General features: G+C 42.6%; 1 long non-coding RNA gene across 1 annotated transcript; it reads left to right on the top strand.

The window, feature by feature from the left end:
- Positions 1–289: 289 nt before the first annotated feature.
- Positions 290–17,017, top strand: LOC148019468 (uncharacterized). Its single transcript, XR_015695053.1, has 3 exons — positions 290–465; positions 579–1,757; positions 16,871–17,017. It is a non-coding gene; the product is annotated as an uncharacterized LOC148019468 (long non-coding RNA).
- Positions 17,018–21,899: the final 4,882 nt, after the last annotated feature.

Raw genomic sequence — 21,899 nt, 5'->3', positions numbered from 1 at the left:
ATTTCACAGACGGCGGACCTTGCTGTGATCGTAACCCCTCCGGCATGCTCCACGAGAGGTCCCTTCCCTTCTTGCTCTCTCTCCCAACAAAATCAAATTGCGATCAAGCTGATCTGCACGACGACGGGCAGAACGGACTTGCGCGTCCGGTCCGACTTGTGCAAGTGAGTTAAGCTTTGCTGCAATTTATTTGTCCGGCTTGTGGGTACGTATTGCGAATTTACGATCACGATTCAAGATATGACCTTCAAGCTCCGCACATCTCCACATGCGGCTTGCTGGACTTGAGCTACCCTAGGCAGGACATTTTCGGTGCTTTTTGCACTAAAGGGTGTAAAAACCTTCCAATGAAAAATCGAGTACGGCTGCAGGATGATGAATGCTCGAGGACGACCTCTGGCGGAAAAGATGAGACCTGTCCGCTTCATACTCCACGTGGCTTGCTCTTCTTTAACTCTATGAAGGGTCAGTAAGCTTGCCTTTCGGGTTACATGTAAAAATTGAGATATAGTTGCGCTAATTTTAGACGCGAAATGATTTTTGTATTAATTGAAAATCCGGGCTTACATCTATACTAGGAGTCAAGGGGTGCCCAAATTGAGATATAGTTGCGCGAGTAGTTGCGCTAATTTTTCTGGCTAGTACATGACCTATGCCCCCGGGCCCCCACGAATACAACATCGCACCAGCAGTGATGAGGACGACACTAGAGTGGGTTAAAAAAGAAATGTTGAGGCCATACAGAATGATGGAACGGAACTGGACGGAACGCTTAGTTCTCCAATAAGCAACATTCTCTAACAGATTTCTGTTCTACTTCCGTCGGGAGGACTAGCCGTTCCTTCCGATGGAACCAAGGAACTTTGCCATGAAAAACAAGGTCATCATTCTGTCTGAAGAGAATCTGGATGTGGCTTTGCTATTATGGAAGGAAACAAGGTCATCATTCTGTCTGAAGAGAATCTGGATGTGGCTTTGCTATTATGGAAGGAAACAAGGTCATCATTCTGTCTGAAGAGAATCTGGATGTGGCTTTGAATGGGGTGCCATCATCCTTTCATCATGAGCTCCCCATAACCTCTCCCTTGCATGACAGAGTTTTGAACTTCGGCTCTATCCACACCAAACACGATTGGCTGCGGCCCCCGCCCCCTTCAAAACTTCGGCTCCACCCCGTCAAACTCTGATAGCCTCCAAGCCTCATACACTGCCATTCTACAAAATCCTACCTTTCAGCAGTGCCTCGTCAACTACTACTAGCTAGCAAACCATGGCGGCCAATTCGAGGAGAGATGAGAGAGCATTCCTTCAGAGATTGACAACCTTCTTCACTACAACATGGCTTAGAAATACTACGAGCAATGCTACCTAAGAGGAGACCTTCAAGAGACTTCCATCCTGGACGCTTATCGAACTCTCATCCGCAATGGTCAAGGAACTTCTAGTGAGGAGAATCGAAGCCAGGAAGGCAAAAGAAAAGATGGAAAAGGAGGAGACTGGCTCGAGGCAGCCATAGAAGGTTGGAACAAGCACTCAACAACCGACCACCCAATGCTACCCAAGAGGAGACCTTCCAGACACTTCCATCCTTGACGCTTACCGAACTCTCATCCGCAATGGTCAAGGAACTTCTAGTGAGGAGAATCGAAGCCGGGAAGGCAAAAGAAAAGATGGAAAAGAAGGAGACTGGCTCGAGGCAGCCATAGAAGGTTGGAACAAGCACTCAACAACCGACCATCCAATGCCAAAGAAAAAATGTAAATCTCTTCAATTGTCCCAAGAGAAGGTATTGTTTAATGGAAGGAAATTTTCTCCAAATAGAGTACTCATAGGTCTCTACCATGGTCCGAGGCCCCTGATAGAGTATTTCAAAAACTGGGCTAAGTGCAACTGGGAATCCTTGGAGGGCGAAGTCTTGGCTGCTTAATATTTAGCAAAAACATTCTTTATTTTTTAATTTGATTTCGAGGACACTCCGGTGAAGGTTTTGGGGCATGGCCAGTAGATGGTCAAGAATTCCCCCCCTGACGCTATTCAAATGGTCCCTCGATTTCAGTCCCAATATCCCAAAGCCAACAAAGGTTCCCATATTGGTTGAACTCCTAGATTTACCCATGTTCCTTCATCCATATTTCAAGTCCATCATGCCCCACTAGGTAGAATTTTGGGACAACGTCCTTTTAATGTTTAAAACCCGAGATGGCATCCTCAAGTCCTGGTTGAATTAGACTTGGCTGCTGATCTCCTTGAATATTTAGAGATTACGGATGAGTTCAATGTGCATGTGCTTAATCAACCAATAACCTATAAAAATCTCCCCTACTCTTGTTTCAAGTGTTACGAGCAGGGACATTTCATAAAAGACTATCTTGAGATAAAACCATAGACTCCAAAGACTAATGAGCATGAAGCTCGCATGAAGAGAACAAGACTAGTGGATTTCAGACTATGAACAATTAAAAAAATGAAACAAAACAAAACTACTAATACTAAAACCCACAAACCTAAGCAACATAACAAATTCTCTCCTCTACTGATGGATTTGTTTGACTCGAAAAAACTATGGGGCTCAGGCAATTCCATCTCATAAGGGAAATGAGAAGATAGAGATCAATGAACCCTCTGCTTAACACTAGTCTTGTAGCAAAAAAGCCACTTTTGTGGCAATTTGGATCCTCTACAAAAAATACAATTTCTTCTCAATGATAACAATTAAGAAGAAATGGTTTTAGGGAAATGTGATCAACATAAGATACGAGGTGAGAAAAAAATAGAAGGGGTCAAAACAAGCTAGTAAGTGTATATTTCCATGTCCATCTTTGAGACCATTTTTGCAAAAACAATGTTGGTAAAGTCTCATCCAATTTTGGTATCATATTCACATGTTATTTCAAATATAGTCAAATGGAACCTGAGCCAATTAAGTGGCTTGGAGCCACTTTTGTGGCACATTACAAGACTAGTGTTAAGATAGAGTGGACATTTCATCAGATGATGATGATGAGGAGTTTGTAGATAGCTCCTAATTTGTCAAGGATTCGAAATCAAACTCAGAGAAGTATTACAACTTGAAAGAGGCCACTCTGACTCAGGCAGAGGCGGAATCCCTCCCACCAAAACCATCAAGACCTAAATCCTCACCGCAGAATGACAATAATTCTGCATTCAAGAGGAGGATCTTGCAAGTCAGTGTGAACAAGTCTTCTAGTAACTCATTGAATATTGTCCCTTACAACACCACATCAAGGGCTAGAATTATAGTGAATTGGTTGTATCAGAAACAACTTACCCTTGACTATATCTCTCTGCAAGAGATAAAAGTTACAGGGAATCTTTTACACAAGAATCTTCAAGGTATTTCTCCAGATTATAATTGGCCTGTTACGGGGCATGGAAGAAGAGGATCTTGCAAGTCAGTGTGAACAAGTCGTCTAGTAACTCATTTAATATTGTCCCTCACAACACCATGGCAAGGGCTAGAATTATAGAGAATTGGTTGTATCAGAAACAACTTGCCCTTGACTATATCTCTCTGCAAGAGATAAAAGTTACAGGGAATCCTTTACACAAGAATCTTCAGGGTATTTCTCCATATTATACTTGGCATGTTACGGGGCATGCAAGAAGAAGTGGTGGTACGGCTTTAGGGGTTCATAAAAACCTTATAAAGTTGATCTCCCAAGTACGATCTGATCCCCTTAATCAGTGGAGTGTTGTATTTTTTAAAGAAGAGGAATAATTTGCAATTATCTCTATATATGCTAACTGCATGTTTTCAAAAAGAGCGGATATTTGGGAATCTCTTCAAGACATCAGGTGCCCCATTATCCTAATAGGAGATTTTAATATGGTAGAGAGTCTAGATGATAGATTCCTTCATAAAGGATAAATTATCTCAGGGAAAGAGAAGGAGGGTTGGGTAGGAATGAAGAGCTCTCAAAGTATCATTGAAATAGATACTAAGAGATCCCTTATATGGTCAAATAAATAGAGAGGTGAGGCCTTACAAAAGGTTAGACTAGATCGTGCGTACATATCCACTGGTTTATTGGCATCCTTTATATCGGCCTCTCTTAAAGTTCACATGGATATTGCCATGTCCGATCATTACCCTATTCAACTCTCCCTCTCTTAACAATAGCAATGGTATTAGGTCAGGATGGTTCCATGCACACCCATCTCTCTTCAAACTGGCACGCATTACCAAAAACCTTCAAGACATTTGGGTATGGGCATTTTCCTCCTACCTCTCATGTGCTGCTATTGCATGGAAACATGTCACGAGGCAAACATAGGACCTCCTATGCTACATGAAAATTTAGACTGCCACCCATGAATGGTACCTAAGAGCTCACAAATATGAACAATGTATTCAACTAGAAGAACAAGCTAACCAGGGGAATAGAGAAGCCCATGATGAACTTCTCAAACTCAAAGTCGAGCTCAAACAAGGGGAGGAAGTGGAGGCAAAAAACATTTTGCTTTTCACCAAAACATGGTGGGCAAGCAAAATTGACCACCAAACAAAATAAATGTTCCAAATCATCAGGAAGAAAAAGGAAAGAGAGGGACCATCTCCCTCCTAGTCGATAACTTGGGTAATAGGGCTACGACTCAGGAATAAAATATTGTTCTAGTCCACAAATACTTCTCTAACATCTTCAGTACGTCCCTGACCTATAGCATGGAAAAGACTAATGCTAGAGCCAAAATTGCTCGAGTGAGACCGAAGGTAGTTCCAGAAGCCATGATAGCCTTGCTTGATCATGACATCTCTCCCATTGAGATCGGTAACACAATCGATGAAATAGAGAAGGGTAAAACTCCGGGCTCGGATGGCCTCCCAAAGCAATTCTTTCAAGAATTTAACACTAGTCTTGTAGTGTGCCACAAAAGTGGCTGCAAGCCACTTAACTGGCTCATGTCCTCTTTGACTCTATTTGAAATAACATGTGCATATGATACCAAAATTGGATGGGACTTTACCAATATTGTTAGATGGTAGAACAAAATATTTGGACCAAGTTTGGAGGGGAAATTCATTATCTATAAAAATTGGATTTTCAAAAGTGCATGAAAATTGGTCAAAACAGCACTCAGCAACGCTATTTGGAGCTCTTGAAAAACTTGACAGTTTTTATCAAACTGCAATTCTCTCAACAGGAATGCATCTCATGCATATCAAAGTAATTTTCATGAAAGTATTAGCTTGATAAAAATTTTTTTGATATAGTTTTGATTAGAAACACTAAAAGTTTTCGAAAATGGTCTCAAAGGTGGACTAAGAAATACACACTTCCTAGCTCATTTTGACCCTTTCTAATTTTTTTCAACTACTATCTTGTGTTGATCACAATTCCCTAAAACCGTTTCTTCTTAATCCTTATTCTTCAGGAGAAATTGAATATTTTGTAGAGGGTTCAAATTGCCACAAAAATGGCTTTTCTGCTACAAGACTAGTGTTTAGGACATTCTTATTTATCCCTCATTGATGCTGTGGAAGGAGTCAGTGGCACATGGGGCCCTTCCACATTGTATCAATGCTAGGGTTATTAAGTAAATCTACAAAAGGAATGATAAAGCCCTGCTTAGCAAAATTGGCAACCCATGACATGCCTTACATCAACCTATAAGATATTTGTTAAAGTCCTAGCAAGAAGGATAGCAGGCTATTTAGATCAATGGATTCAAAGAGAACAAAAAGGCTTTATTAAAGGCCAATATGTCTTAGATGCCATCAACTCACTATGGGAAGGTATGAACTATGCACAAGAAACCAAATAGGATGATGTCTCTTTCAAGATCAACTTCGACAAAGCATATAGACAGGTTGAAATGGGACTTTCTATTCCAAACTCTCCAAGACATAGTGTTTGGGAGAAGATACATTAAATTTGTCATGGCCCTATTTGGTAATGCATCGACAAGAGTCTCTATTAATGGTACACTTACACCACCCTTCCCTCTAAGGAAATCCGTAAGATAGGGATGCTCCTTGGACCCTGTCCTTTTTGCCATAGCGGCAGATGCCTTAGGGTGCAATAAATAGATGGTTCTAAACCAGTTCGTTGATGATACCAATAGTACAGTATGAAATGAGGAATCCTCGTTAAGAGCTTTCAGGCAATGTTTATAGGACTTCTGCCTAGCCTCTGGTTCATTGGTCAATCCAAAGAAAACCGGGATCAAGAGTTTGATCAAACCACCGCTTGATTGGCTAGTGAATGAGGGATGTGAGATCATTCTAGATGGAAAAGTCTTCAGATTGCTAGGAATTCAGATGGGGTTCATGGTGACTCTTAACCAAGGAAAGCAATGGGTCATGGCCAAACTTAGGAAGAAACTCGAGTTTTGGCAAGGATTTCAGGGTAGCCTAGTTGTAAAGAATGGGAATGGGATTAGAGGGTTATTGTGACCTTAATCATTAAAGTGATATTTAATGTAACATTAAGGTCACAGTTATACACGGGGGTTAGCACATGCGAATACTCGGTTACATTGATGGGGTATTTAAAGTGTAGAGGGACCTGATTAGGGAACCATTTCATGAATATTATAATCAATCTCTTCACCTTTCTTCCAGCTTCCATGGCTTCCCTTATTTCTCTCACCTCTTTCTCTCTCTTTCTCTCTCCCTTTCAGTCTTTCTCCCTCTTCTTCTAGTCTTTCTCTCTCCTCATCACCCTCTTTCTCTCTCTTCTGCACTCTCTCTTCTCTCTCTTAGGTTCCCTAGGTCCCCTTCATGACAGTTGGTATCAGAGCTTAGTTTCTTGATCCTTCCTTTCTCTCTCCTTCCCCTCAGATCTAGTCTCATTTTCCAACAATAAACCCTACTTTTCAGGTACACAGGCAAAGATGGCAGCTTTCTTGGGAGTTTACACTATTAGCAGTCATGTTTGTCATGCCTTGTCATCTCCTGCCTGTGAGCCTCAGTCTGAGTCAGACGAGGACATTAGGAGCTCTGACATGTCTGTCATATGTTATGATGGGGGAGGCTAGTCACTCTTGACTAGCTGTCTTAGGATGTGTATTTCTTTTTGGCCTCTTTTAGTGGGCAGCCACTGGCTGCCCGGCCACTTTTTTGGTCACTGATGTGGGGCGCCCATTTTAGGGCATTTTTAGGGTTTGCGTCCATTTTTAGGGTTTGCACCCATTTCAGGGTTAGGGTTAGGGTTTGTCCTTTTGCCTATTTATAGGTAGCCCCCCTCCCCACTTGATCACTTGTCTTCTTGCAGATTCCGACACTCCTCCCCAGTGGTGGTGTTGCCATCATCATCAGCCTGATCTAGTGCCCTCACTGACGCTGTGGGCTGCGTGCAGGGACTGATCAGTCCATTTCAGAGTATTCAGCATTCATTTCAGTCAGTGCAGATTTCTCTTCCTTATTTTTTGCTTTCTCTCTCTCTCTCTCCCTCCGTGTTCGTATTCCCTCTTCCGCATCGCTCTCTCACATGGTACCAGAGCCAAAGGAGAGTACACGGAGCTGAGATCTACGTGGGAGAACACCCACAACCTTGCGTTTGCTGGTCAAGACGTCTCCAACAGCAGAGGCGTCACCTTCTGCATCATCTTCTTGATCAAGGCGGTCTGTTTTGGTATCACATCTTTGTGTTTGCTGCTGGCGTCATCCCCAAAATCTGTGTTTTCAGCCTGGGCGGCCCTCCTCTAGCTAGGCGACACTCCACCAAGCTGCGTTTTCAGCTTTTGTGGCTGTGTTCAACCTCTGGAGGCACTCCTCCAAGCTGGCGACCTCATTTCTCCTTGTGTTTTGAGGTAGGAGGTTGTTTTTCTGTGGTGATTGCATCGTTAACACTTGCGTTTGACATCATTCTTGCGTTTTGTGCAAGGCGGCCAGCTCAGGAGCTTCTGGTGTTTGTGCTTCGGCACCGGCAATCTTCCCTTGTGTTTTGGTGTTTGCAGATATCGAAGATGTCTTATCATTAGTTTACGGTCTTTGATGGCTCAGATGACGAGCTTTTGTCTTGACACTCATCTGAACGGAGGCGTGATTTCTATCACGAGGACCGTCATCCGGAGTCTATTCCTCTTTCCCGTCCCCCTTCTATTCATTACCCATGAGTCAGTGTTCCTTCATATCCATGCTTTGGAGGAGGATCCTTCTTCTGTGGCTACAGTGTCTTCTGCGCAGCCTTGGTTAGTGGACAGTGGTGCTTCGAGTCATATGACTCCCCCAGGTGATTTGGATCTCCGTCCATCAGAGGGTTCAGTCACTGTTGGTGACATTTTATCGGTGCCTATTAGTGGTGTTGACACATTGCCTTTGTTTACCGACCGACCTTCGAGCTCCTTTTCACAGGCCCTACATGTTCCGGATTTGGGCCTTCCCCTCCTCTCAGTTTATGGCCTTACGCGGCTTGGCACACGAGTGATCTTCATCGAGCATGCCATTGTTATTTAGGATTCTTTTACAGGAGCTATCTTATCTATAGGTTGGCAGGAGAGCGGGCTTTACAGGCTCCATTCCCCTTCTTTGATGCAAGGTCCTCCGCGGCAGTCTATTGCTACACCCGTTCCCGCTTGTGCACCTTCTATTCCACAGGTTCCTTCCCATCCCCCACCTCCTCCTCCGGTGGTTCCCTCGTACCCCCCATCCCTTTTAGCGGGGGACAATCTCGGTGATGCGGCTGTGGATTCCCTGGCCCCTAGTGTTTTAGGGGGGGATTCCCAGGATCGTGAGGAGCTCCTTCAGCGGGGCAGTTTACATCGACGGACTTCATCGACATTGGCATTCCTCTTGCCACCCCATGATCTATTTCTTCTTCGGCCTTCAGCCACATCCAGGATCTGAGAGGGGGTGTTAGCAGTCATGTTTGTCATGCCTTGTCATCTCCTGCTTGTGAGCCTCAGTCTGAGTCAGACAAGGACATTAGGAGCTCTCACATGTCTGTTATATGTTGTGATGGAGGAGGCTAGTCACTCTTGACTGCTGTCTTAGGATGTGTATTTCTTTTTGGCCTCTTTTAGTGGGCTGCCCAGCCACTTTTTTGGTCACTTATGTGAGGCGTCCATTTTAGGGCATTTTAAGGGTTTGCCCCCATTTTGCGCCCATTTTAGGGTTAGGGTTAGGGTTAGGGTTTGTCCTGTTGCCTATTTATAGGCAGCCCCCCTCCCCACTTGATCACTTGTCTTCTTGCAGATTCCGACACTCCTTCTCCCCCATGGTGGTGCTGCCATCCTCATCAGCCTGATCTGGTGCCCTCACTGATGCTGTGGGCTGTGTGCAGGGACTGATCAGTCCATTTCAGAGTATTCAGCATTCATTTCAGTCAGTGCAGATTTCTCTTCCTTATTTTCTGCTTTCTCTCTCTCTCTCCCTCCGCGTTCGTATTCCCTCTTCCGCAGCGCACTCTCACATACACAACTATGGCAGGAGGCTTGACCGAATTTGGAGACCGAAAGATAAAAATGGCAGCTCGTTTTTTAACTTTGAGGTAAAATTTTAGGGTTTTTGGGTGAAGGAGGTCACTACAGGACTTAGTAGAGGTTAAACACACACTTACTTTTGAGGAAGAACCTTCCCTCATCTTACCTCAAGCTTCCTTCAAGGTTCCATGGAAGAAACAAGCTCCAACCTCTCCTTCCACTCTCCCAGGACTCCTGAGGTTTGTCAAGCTTGTTTGCTTGGATGATAAGCTCCCTAAGAAGCACCTAATAGGTGTGCTTCACCCCCATTTCTAGCTTCGCCCCCATTTCTAGATGCAGTCACAGAACCACCAAGTGCAACAGCGTAGGCATAATGGAAGCCATTGTGGCAAAGATGGAGCCCATCTTCTTCAAATTTGGCTTCATTAAGCTTTCCACTTGTTTGGCATGCCTTTGTAGCAGCCAAGGCTGCACTGATGGCATCAGCTTCTGCTGCTGATGCCTTCACTAAAGATTCCACACTTTTACAAGGTCTCCTTTGATGACCTTGTAACACGGCATCCTCTGCCCCAGAATCCATTGCAATATCCCCATTTGTAGATGCACCTGTGGATCTTGTACCAGATCTTCCCACAGTAGGTCGTGATGATGAGGAGGAAGTGGAATGAGAACTCCAGGAGGCTGCATCAGGCAAACTACTCGACTTGGGAAAGGATCCATATGTTAAAGCTGTTTTCGTTGAGTTGCCAGGTATGATCTGTGCATTAGTGGTCAAAGGTGCAGAATGCAAATCCAGAGGAGGGGGTAGAACAACGCCCAAACCCCGCTGAGATTTGCAGACACTATCCTCTCTTTGTCATACGGTGTCCTGCAAGCTGGACAATGACCTTCTGTGCTGTCCTTCTTTGCCATTTCCATGATATGATTCCAGCACCACACGCAGACCTGATAACCACAACGACATGGTTTCAGCTGTCTATCAGTTGAATCCATCTCCTCCATGCATAATGGGCAGCAATTATCCCAGTCTTCATCAACTTCGTCCATGATTCCAGGCTGTTGCAAACCTGATAAGGCACTGCTCTCGCCTGCCACTCCTAGGTTTAGCCAACACATCGATGAGATGTTGGCATATCACCCTTGTCTGGGAAGAACATACTGGTTGTAGATGACAATTGGGTCAATCACAGAGTGTCTGCAGGTGCATTGAAGAATGGTGCCACTGTAGAGTGCTGTCACATAGTTGACATTGTGCAATAAAGAATGCTGTGATTGCAACACAGGCTGCTGGGCTTGCAAAGACGGTTGGGTAGCCTGCCATTGTGATGTGGACTGCATAATTTGATCCTGAGTGTGCAGCTGCTGTTGATGTTGCGCAGCATAGAGCTATCAATGGGATGGTTGTGATTGCGTCAGTGGCACAGGCAGAGAAGGCTGTGAAACAGTTGAATCTGTAAATTACTCTCTCTAGCCTTGGGAAGAATCACTTCTTGCATAGCCGAATCTGTAAACTCTGTCTATCCTTGGAAGTATCCAGTGATTCTGCAACATCCTGTTAGCAATCCGTCCAAGAAGCGTGTTTTTCCTATGGTTGAGGACTTGGACCATGTTTTTTTCCCATGGTTTAGGAATTAAAAATTTGAGTAGAGGTTCTCTTGCCTCAATGGCAAGGCATTATAGATGGGTTATGGATTGTTGAGGACAAAGTGGCAGAAAAATGATTGTTTGCTTATGATGTGGGCTCATGGAGGCCTGCCAAGCTTGTGTAACAATAGCACATCTGAGCTCTCACATTATTGTTTGCTTATGATGGGGCTTGTGGAGGCTTGCCAAGGCTATGTGACCTGCAGTCTGATTGAATATAGATGTTGGGCTCAGTTAGAACAACAACAGCAACCGAGCTAACATGGTGGATGAGTTTCGAATAGGGTCACATTTGTGATTGTACTGCAAGTCAAGGGGTTCGTTGATCTGCAAATTAATTAGCCATGATCAAATTGTCTTTCCCTACATCATTACAATCTACACAGCTACAACTGCTCATTATGTTACTATAGTATTCTATCAGCAGATGTGGCATGCCTAACAGTAATGCATTTCTAGGGCAGGGTGTGTGAAGACTCTTTCATGACAATTGGCACTTCCAAAGAGATTGTGCATTCTGATCATTTTGAAGCATTGAAGGAATTTTGATAGCGTGACTCCTGTAGTAACCCAGGATAGTCTGAGAACTGGCAGCACAAACACTGTTACAAAGGGATTATCTCTGCTGAAGGGTCATTGTCCATGCCCAACAAGTTCTTGAAGGGGACGACCTTGACACCTCAAATTCTGTTAATATAGGAGCATGTTGAGATCTGGTTTACAAGCAGTGTGGTGAAGGGAGCATGTTGAGATCTGCTAATGACAGAGGCTCCATCTTGAAAGATAACTATGTGCTAAACCTATGTGCGACAGGAGGCACGATCATGAGGGCTTGTAAGAGCTAGTTGAGTGTAAACTCCCCAGGTGTATGCCATTTTTTGGTGAAGATCACTATTCTATATAAACACAGCAGTGAGATAGCATTGGCGAAAGCATGTAATATCCTACCTGAGGGTCACACAGATGTTTCGCACCAGATGCATCAACAGTTGTGAAGGAAAGCTTTATGTCTATCTGGGTAGATGATGAGAGTGTCCTGACTGAATCTCTGGACAAAGAAGGTCCCAGGAATTCTCTTTAAGTAAGGGAAGCACCAGTATATTGTGGCATAAGTCTGGACAACATGTATCACTCTCTCAGCTGGAGTGGAAAGCTGGGTAGATGAACATAGGGCCTACGCACTGAAAGAAGAAAAGAGTTGAGTATTTGACTTGAGGACCCAAGTCCTTGAAAATCACTTTGAAAATTTTCAAAAGCATTTGATCTTGGAGTGCCTCCCTTGTCAATTCATCAAGATGCTGCTTGTTACACAATGTCCATAATTGTTATGGTCAGATGAGCATCTGCTAGAGGACATGCCTTGGAGTTGACAACCTCTGAACCCATTTACAGCAGCAGAGAAGCTGATCAACTCATCCCAAGAACATGATAATGAGTGGGTTTGCTTGTGTCCTGAATTCCTACATGCTGCAGAGATAGAAGTCAAATTCCCTGGGTGAGTTATAGTGTAGTCAACCACTGTGCCAGGCACAACATTTGAGCTCTTATCCTTGAAGTTATTGGCATTTGGGCCCTAAAAACAACTCAACATCTGTTTTGGAAGCTGGCAGAAAGTACAACATTCACGTGAATACCATTTCTGCAGGTCCAGTAAGAAGCTGAGCCGCAAAAGCTATTGGTTTCACTGTAAATGATTTACAGGAGGTATGGAGACTCAGCAAATTTGATGTTATTTGAAGACCTACAGTGAGCATCATATTTTGCTCTTAATCAGTCGGGAGCAGCATGCACAACATGCATATGAGGGCAGGAGTTACCATGGTGTTTTAGCAGCAGCAGACTGATGTTGACTCCCTACTTAAACTTGTAGGCCCTGGTAATGACATATTTGTGAGAGCTGAGGCAGCTAGTGCATTGCGAGCACTCTCATCGACTTCAAAAGAAGCAAGATGGTCTTTGTCTGATGCTAGTGCAATACCTCTTTTGACAAGTGCCATAGGAGAATCCTCGAGGAAACCTATGCCGGGCAAATTTGCTGCAGCATTACAAGCAAATGCCATGGGTACGTTAGTAAATCTTTTGGGTGGAATGTCTGTTGTAAGCATATGTGTGACAACAAAAATTCGGCTCAGCAAGCCAGATGCTCAAATGACTGATATGATTGATGTATTGGCACATGTACTTTTGGATTTTGATGACACCATGATGGCAGCTGAAGTGGTAGATGCAATTTGGATAGAACAAGTCTTGGTACAACACTTAACACCTCATGCCCCTCAATTTGTACAGTAAAGAATTATGCAGGCCCTCATCAATCTTTATGACAACATTGCTTTCCAAGGATGTATAGGTAATCTGGAAACCAAAAGAATGCTAGTTGGACTGCTAACCATGGTCAAACTAGAGGTCCAAGCTGACCTAATGGCATCCTTGAGGTATTTTTGCAGTAGCAATACCACTCTTTTACAGTCTTTTCAAGGCAGAGAGGTCGTACATTTGCTTGTCTCCTTACTCAACCGATCACCTCAGCTGTGATTTGAGTATGTAGTGGTATTACTCTCCATTATTATTGCAGAAATTGATGCTAATGGGTGGGCCATGGTAACTTGCACACCTCCAGTGGTTATGCAGTGGTCACGGGCTTCATTGGAAGAGAAATTAGCATGGGAAATTGCAACTGTGGGCATGACTTCATTGGTCCCGCGACTTGAGAGAGGTCCCACCAAGACCAAAGACTATGTTGCTTTCATATTACTTCGTCTTTGCACTTCCCAAGAAGATCTTCGTGCTTGTATGGAGATGTCACTAAAACTTTTGCTAAAGCATGCTAAAGTGAAAAAGAGAATGGTTATGTTGATTATCACTTGGTGCAGTCATGAGGATACAATTCAACCTTCTTTACAAGATGTGATAATGTCATTGGAACATTAAGATGCTGGTCACATATCCCGATGTGAAGAGGTAGCCTATGTCATGAATGGGGAAGAACATGGAGATCATGTGAATCTTGCAGATCATGACTATCATGAAGAAGATCGTGGGCAGCATATTGATCAAGTTGAAGATCATGAGGAGATCATTGATCAAGTGAACATCTCACTACTGCCCCATGAGGAGACCCTTCAACCCAAGGATGTTGTGTTTGTATGCCCGGTAATTGCCAAGAATGCTGGGATCATTGACCTGCAACACATTGGGAATGATACAGGAAAATTTTCAGAGTATGCAGTACTGTATGTTTCCAACAGCATCCATGCACATGCTAAGCTCAATCACATGATGCTCATCAAAGACTTGATGTATAAGTCAGTAGTCATGATCATTCTAGCTTCACTCATGGATGATAACCCAATGCATGGAAAGGATGACCACTTTCTGTTTGACCCCGGTGGCAGTGCAGAGACCCACGCTTGCATGGATGACCTGTATGCTGGTGATGCTTACCATGCAGGTTATGCATTTGATCTTGCGGGTTGAAAAAAGCTCTATCTACATCAGCACTCCCCCAGTGCAGTCCCCCCACCTTGAGGCGGCAACCTTGGCTGAAGGACAACTCAATTTGGGCCTGTTTCATCTCATACAACTTGCAGACAGCCATATGTTTTTGAGCAGTTTTGGGCCTGCATTAATTGTACCCATGCATGACCTACCTGGGCTGAAAGTACGCTCCATGAGCTCCGTTTTGACATGCGGAACGTCTCGTTTGGAGTTGCCCATGGCAAGTTATGATCAGTTTTCCATAGTAGGCTTGTTCGGGACAACATGTTGTCCATTGTTGTCCAGCCCTTCTTGTTTGGAATTGGTGACTACCCTTGTACTGAGCTACCATCTTCCCTCATGCTCACACTGCATACATGCTCATACGTCCCAATTCCACAAGATTTCACCCCCCCCATACCAATAAGTCCTCTTTTTGTTTTTGAGGGCAAAAACCTTCCTGGTCGGGATGGAATGTAAAGAATGGGATTAGAGGGTTATACACAGGGGTTAGCACATGCGAATACCCGGTTACACCAATGGGGTATTTAAGGTGTAGAGGGACCTGATTAGAGCAACATTTGATGGATATTATTATCAGTCTCTTCACCTTTCTTCTAGCTTCCATGGCTTCCTTTCTTTCTCTCACCTCTTTCTCTCTCTTTCTCTCTCCCTTTCATTCTTTCTCCCTCTTCTTCTAGTCTCTCTCTTCTCGTCACTCTCTTTCTCTCTCTTCTGCACTCTCTCTTAGGTTCCCTAGGTCCCCTTCATGACACTAGTAGGTAGGATAGTTGTTCTAAAATATATTCTTATGGCTTCCACAATATACTTCCTTTTGTGTTGGTGACCCCCACAATTTTCCCTAAAAGAGCTGGAAGCTATTTGTAGGGGATTTCTTTGGGCCTCGAATGGAGAGCATAGAATCCCTAAAGTTGCATGGAGTATGTGTACCCTCCCCAAAAAGCAAGGTGGACTAGGCCTCCCAAATTTAGAACAACTAGCCGATAAGCTTACGGCCAAATGGATAGCTAGAAGTATCATACACGCAGATGAGGATCGGGCCATCCTTCTCTATAGACATATTGAAAACTTTCTGATTAAAGACCTTCCTAAATGGAAACATCTCTTGGTTATCATGGTAGAGCTCACACAAGTAGAAGTTACCATAGGAAAGGCCTCTCCCCTTGCTAAACACATTTGGTCTGTATGGCTCAAATATAAAAGTAGACTTAAACTCACAAATAAGTATAACTACTCACTTCCCTGGGTAGCCTATGACTTGGTCTAGTTCAGCTTTTGGTGTGGAAACACTCCCCTTGATCAAATAAAGATGGTGCACAAAATCTACAAGAAGGGACGAATATGAGCTTAAGCAGTGGATAGATCCACATAGGATTAAACATATGTACAAATAGAATAGGGAAGAGCTCGTGCTAGTGGAGGAAAGAATCAGGCTTTGGAACCCCTCTTTAGCCAAGGCTATCGAGTTGAAGCTCAAATTCAACTACAAGGCTTTTATGTGGAATGGGAGAAAACCTCTTCTTCTGATGTTGAACCTCAATCCCAATAATTTCAAGCTCATCAACAAACTAAACGACCATTGACATTTATCATGGGATAAATTCCAATGGGAGTTTAGATTTACCCATATTTGGTACCCCCAAATGCCGACTAAGAAATCTATTCTATTATGGCTTATAATCCATATAGGGCTATGGAAAGGAGAAAAGCATTTGAGATTAAATAAAGGATGTGGCTTATGCCCCCGATGCAAATCAAAATTAGAAACAATTTCTCATATTTTTTTACAATGCAGGTTCAATAGGGAGGGTCTTCCATTCTTACAAGCCATCATTAAAAACCTTCACCCGCAAGATATCATGTGGAAAGAACTACTTCTGGGCTAATCCAATGGAATTCCTACTCCTATCTGGGCATTCATTCGAGCTCATTTCCTTTGGGTAATTTGATGTCAATGAAATGAGGCTTTTCAAAGCTAAATGTACTAGCTTTATTTCTGTGCTAAAAGTGAAATTTGTTTTTTAAATCTATGCTAACCACTGAGGACTCATAATCAAGGTAAAAGGTAGGGGAGAATTTTAGCCCAATGACTATTTTTTGGAGGTTTTCTTGGTGATCGAGGTAAATTTTTGGACTTGAAGACTCAAAAAATAGCCCATATATACAAAAATTTACATATTTTGGCCTAAAATTGGCCCAAAAACAACTTTAAAAATGAGGTTTTCTCATAACATTCGTCCAATTTTCTAAACTCTTTGCCTTTTGATCAATCAAACCTTAGCCCACCTATCTACAAACTAAAAATCATGGGGATCTCTTATTTTTTACCTTGCTTGTAATCTAGTTGAAGGAATAGATCAAGAAAAGGAATGATCAAATGGAGCGTGAGTTTGCAAAGGATGAGGCCCACATTGTTGCGTGCAATGAAGAACAAGACCTGGATGGCATTCTCAACACCTCGGGAGAGTCACTCATAAATATGTAAGCATATCACGTGGCTTCAAAAGAAGGGATTTTTAAAATACTATTTTGACACATTTTTTACATACAAAAAGATGCCATATAAAGGGGTTATTCACAGATTGAATAGAAAAGGGGTGTGTTTTATTTAGGGAAGATTCACAGATAAGGGTATTTTTAAATAGGCCTTGAACGCACGTGATATAGAGTATTTACATATAGTGAACTGCCCGAGATGAGTTACTAGAGACATTGGGTAGTGATGATATAGGGTTTGTGGATTATGCCTTGATAGAACCAAGGATATAGGAGTATGATGTACTTGAGGAAATTATGTAGGTTGTTGATACATTGAATGCTTTGTTTGAGGATGCTTGTATGCAATATACAAAGGATAGAAATGAGTGGCAAGTAGATAAAGAGATGCAAGTTGATCTTAAGCAGGAATGGATGAAAGATTATGAGACCACGGGGTATGACATGGATGATGATTTGCCCTATGACCCAGGAGGGGGGGGCTGGATTAGCTACTGCGGGGGATGATAGGTATTCATATTTTTTTATCCAGGAGGTAGAGGGATTGCATGTGCCATACTTGGCAGACGTGTTTATGACCATTTGATCTAGACGGAGTGCAATGTTGGCCCATCTGGAGGATGTGCAGGCTCAGAGGGAATGGATGTCGTGGCACTGCACGTCCACTTGTGAAGAATTTCAAGAAAGCGTCTAAAGACATGATTCCAGTTTGTGTTGTGTAGAGTCTCTTGTGTGTGGTATTTTTGGTTTATTTTTGTGTGGCCGTGTGCATGACCCGTAGCTTAGGATTTTACGTCTCGTACATGTGCTTGTGTTTTCTCAGTACTCTGTCATGTCTGTGTGCCTAGCTCCTAGTTATTTCCTTCATTCCATGTTATTTTCCTCATTTCTCGTGATTCCTGTGTGTGCACGTGTTGATGCATGTGAATAGCCGTATGTATGTGTGTAAGAAAAATACGAAAATGATGCTGAAGTGCTACAGTAAAGTGCTACTATGTATACTGTCAAAGCTCGTGGACCCTTAGAATGCGAGTAAGAATGCTCGATGTCCAAACCCGAGAAGTCCTACGTGAAAACAAGCTTAAACACTGAGAATAAGAACCCCAAAGGTGTGAAATGCTTCTAAGATAAACCAGTTCATGTGACATAAGTGAAAACACTTTGAAATTGTGAAACTAGTTCCAACCAAAACTAGTTCAATGTGAAAGGAGGGAGTAGCTAACTTCCTAATCATTGATTATGATTAAGGAATGATAGTAGAGAAGCTTCTCTAAAGCTCTGATTCAACATCATTCAACCCATCATTTGCGTGCAGTCTTGAGGATATTTATGTTAGCAACACTGAATCTAATGCACTACCTAGAATACGTGGAGAAAAGGCAATAGCTGTAGTATGCATTTCTTGCTAATGGAGGTGGCATATGAGCCATAAGAGCTTTTAGAAAAGCTCTGACAGAGACAAAGGTAGATCTGAATAAAATACGATTTGATTCTTTTGCTGGCGAGAAAGGTGCTCTATGATCTCTACTGTAAGTTTGAGAACTCAAAAACTCAAGGTAAAAGCAAATGGAAAGTGAAAAGGCTTGTGTTTTTGGCCCATGAGAAGCAGGGCAGACTTGTTGTAATGAACATGAAGGCTATTTATAGCCCCAAATTTGGCTATCGTAGGCCTAGGCAAATAGTGACTGTGATCTATCTTGTAACTTTTCTATTGAAGACACGAGTTTTGTGATTAAATCGGGAGCCTAAGACCGGGAGGCGACCGATAAATTGGATTTTGAGTAGATTTTCCTGCATGCTTTTGGCAAAGTACTGAAGGTCTTGCTGAAGGCTTGATTCTTGTATTGAAGAGTTGGATTGAGGGTTTCATAGCCTTGTATAGTGCTTGATCTTGGAATATACAACACTCTTTGGTGTCGCATATTTTTATCTCTTTACGTTCGTCTTTTGTCTTGCCTAAGAACCTCTATGGTTGCAACTGCTCACAAAAACCCTCGACATCATTCTTATCTAGAGATAGGCCGTAATATTGTGTTGAAAAAATAGAAAAGTTTTTTACATCAATGTTCTTATCCACAAACTGCTCTTAAGGATGAGCTAGATTAAGGAAAAGAGGTTTTATACATTCTTGGGGTGGACTGTTCCTAAGTAGGCTGGGGACCTTTACACATTCCCAAAAAAGGCTATTTACATATGAAGCAGAGTTATAGTCTAGCTTGTTGGCATTCATTAGGCTAAGACCAAAGAGAGTGGTTTTGTAGGTCATGTGTGAAGGGCTAGGATTGTTAGGCAGGTTCTTTGATGGTGTTGAGCTCATCCGTGAGCATCTCAAGTGACTGCCAAACAGTAGCATACATCTCTGTCGACTGAAAATGATTAGTCCTCAACTCTTTTGGTTGAAAATGCTCAGCCCTTTGCTCTATGGACTACATAGAAGTAGCCCCACACTTTGGATGCTGAAATATTTCAGGAGTAAACTTTGTCGGCTGAAAATGATCATCCATAAACTCTGTTGACTAAAAATGATTAACCATAAACTCTATTTGCTAAAATTCTTCAGCAGTCAACACTATTTGCTAGGATACCTTAGCCTTTGACTTTATCTGCTGCATAGAATTAGTAGTCTTGTGATGCACACTCAGGGAATCCACTGGTACAGCACTAGGTCTGCTCTACAAATCAGTTTTCAGTATATCATCTTGCAAAACATATACACTTCTTAAGTCTTTCCTCTTCCTGTACTTCCTAGCAGCTCTAGGTGAATCAGAAACATTGTGAAAAAAATCTGTATTCTCCAGTGAAAGAAAAGCACCGCTACCTGGAGGTGAGAGCCTTTCCCTCCTCTTTGTACATCCATTGTCCCGCACGACAGTGACACCTAGTAAAAATCCTAATCTGCAAAAGGAAAAGGTGAATCATCCCAATAATTCCTGGAGTCATAACTGCAGAAATCCATCATAGGTAGACACGTCTGAACATGATCAACAAGAGTTTCTTCAACCCTGTCTTCATCTATGTTCTCAAGATGTATGCCCTACATGAGAGACTCTACAATAGCCTCAGCTTCACTATGAATCATGGCTTGAGTAGGCTCACCTATAATCTGTCTCTTTCTCTTGATGATCTCAATGAGTTCCTCCTAGAATTCCCTCTTGGCAATGGCCAAGGTCTCGCCCAAAGTAAGCTCAATCTTGCTATCAAGGATTCGATCTCTCAATACTTTCTTCAGATCAATGGTGGCAGTTTGAATATCCGAGAGAAGTTTGTAGCCTGGATGCTTCTTAGGTTTAGATTCCTAATTCTTATCCACCATCTTTTGCTCAGGTCCAGATTCAGAAGGCTGTGAGACAGACTCACCCCTTCTAATCACTCTCTCTGTCATGCCTAGATTCTCATCATCCCTCTTTCATTTTTCTTGAATAATCACCTTATCACCATGACTTTTAGCCAGATAGGCATGCAGTGAATATTTATCCACAGGAGAATCCCATCTAGTTTCTGTCCTAATGTTCGTTCCTGTAGTGACTAATGCTATTTGTGGTACCTTGCCTTTGTTAATAGTCTACAAAGCATAGTTTCATAAACCTGACTGAGCCTTAGGTGCTATCTTGAACTGCAAACCATATGCTAGAGCATGTAGACATGTCCTCCAAAATCTTCTTCATACCTCCCTTCCCAAAGTTTAGGGCAAGAGGCTGCCCTATCAATGTAGAACAAATCTTATTTTTCCAAAATACCAAATTCTTCTTTAATACTTCATTAAAAGCTGTGCAATTCCTATGCTCATGGTTAGTACTGTCACACCACATACATCTGGAATCTCTGCTAGGAGCCGTGGATGGACCTGCAGTGCCCTGATCCTTCAGCTTACCTATTTGTGTTCTAACCATTTCCAATGACAAATCTTTTATACCTTTGATCAAATTATCCACAGTCGGAGGAACCATAGAAACAGGTGGCTTAGCAATAGGAACTGTAGGCATAGGTATAGAAACAGGAAAAGGAATAGTAGTCACAGGGGTAGAAGCAAGAGGAGAAACAGAAGAAGCCATAGAATCATACTGCAATCGGGTCTTCCACATCCGTCTCTTAATCAAAATAGAGACAACATCTTTGGCATCTTTCCAATCCATCTTAAGACCCATTGGTTTCGTTCTATCCTCAAGAAGTTCCCTCAATGTCTCCTGTAGGGCTGGATCCATAGCCATTAAAAAAAAACTCAATCTTTTCTACATCCAAAGCTGCCTGCTATGTAGCATCCAACTTATTAAACCTTTCTTCAAATTCTCTTAGCAATTCTGATGGAATCAACCCTTAGTTCATCTTATAGACCCACTTACTGAATGTCCTTTGGATGGCTATCCCAAAGTCTTCTAGAAAATACTCTTTTCTGAATGCTTTCTTGAATGCCGCTCAATCAGATCTAATGCATAAATCTCATTAACCCATGTTTAATGCAGGCGTCTCAAGCCGAATGAAATATTGACTCATCATGCAAGTCGGCACTTCAAAAAATCCCATCTTGACATCATATAGCTTCGAGTAGCTACAAATATTGCGACCATCAAACAATTTCTTCTCACTTTCAACTGCCTCCACCAATTACATCCTCTACATTTGCCTACAATTGCATCTATTACAAGAGCTGCTATGGATGCAACTATTGTTATTGTTGCAATACATGCTGGTGATGCTGGCAGCTGAATTGTATGTTGATGTTATTGTTGTTGCCGCTACATATACTAGTAAAGTCATGTAACAATTACCTTACATCATCTATAGATTTAGATGGCATACCTGAAGATGTAGCAGTGTCTCCTATTTTGCAATCTAGTTGCGACCTTTCATGTTGGGTTCACCAGATGTCGAGGGGTTTC

Source organism: Lygodium microphyllum, chromosome 20 (genome assembly GCF_053477565.2).
Source record: "Lygodium microphyllum isolate KBCC chromosome 20, Lygodium_microphyllum_v1.1.10, whole genome shotgun sequence".
NCBI classification, from domain to species: Eukaryota; Viridiplantae; Streptophyta; class Polypodiopsida; order Schizaeales; family Lygodiaceae; genus Lygodium; species Lygodium microphyllum.
Note: the sequence above shows the minus strand (reverse complement) of the source record. Positions and strands in the feature narration are given on the sequence as shown.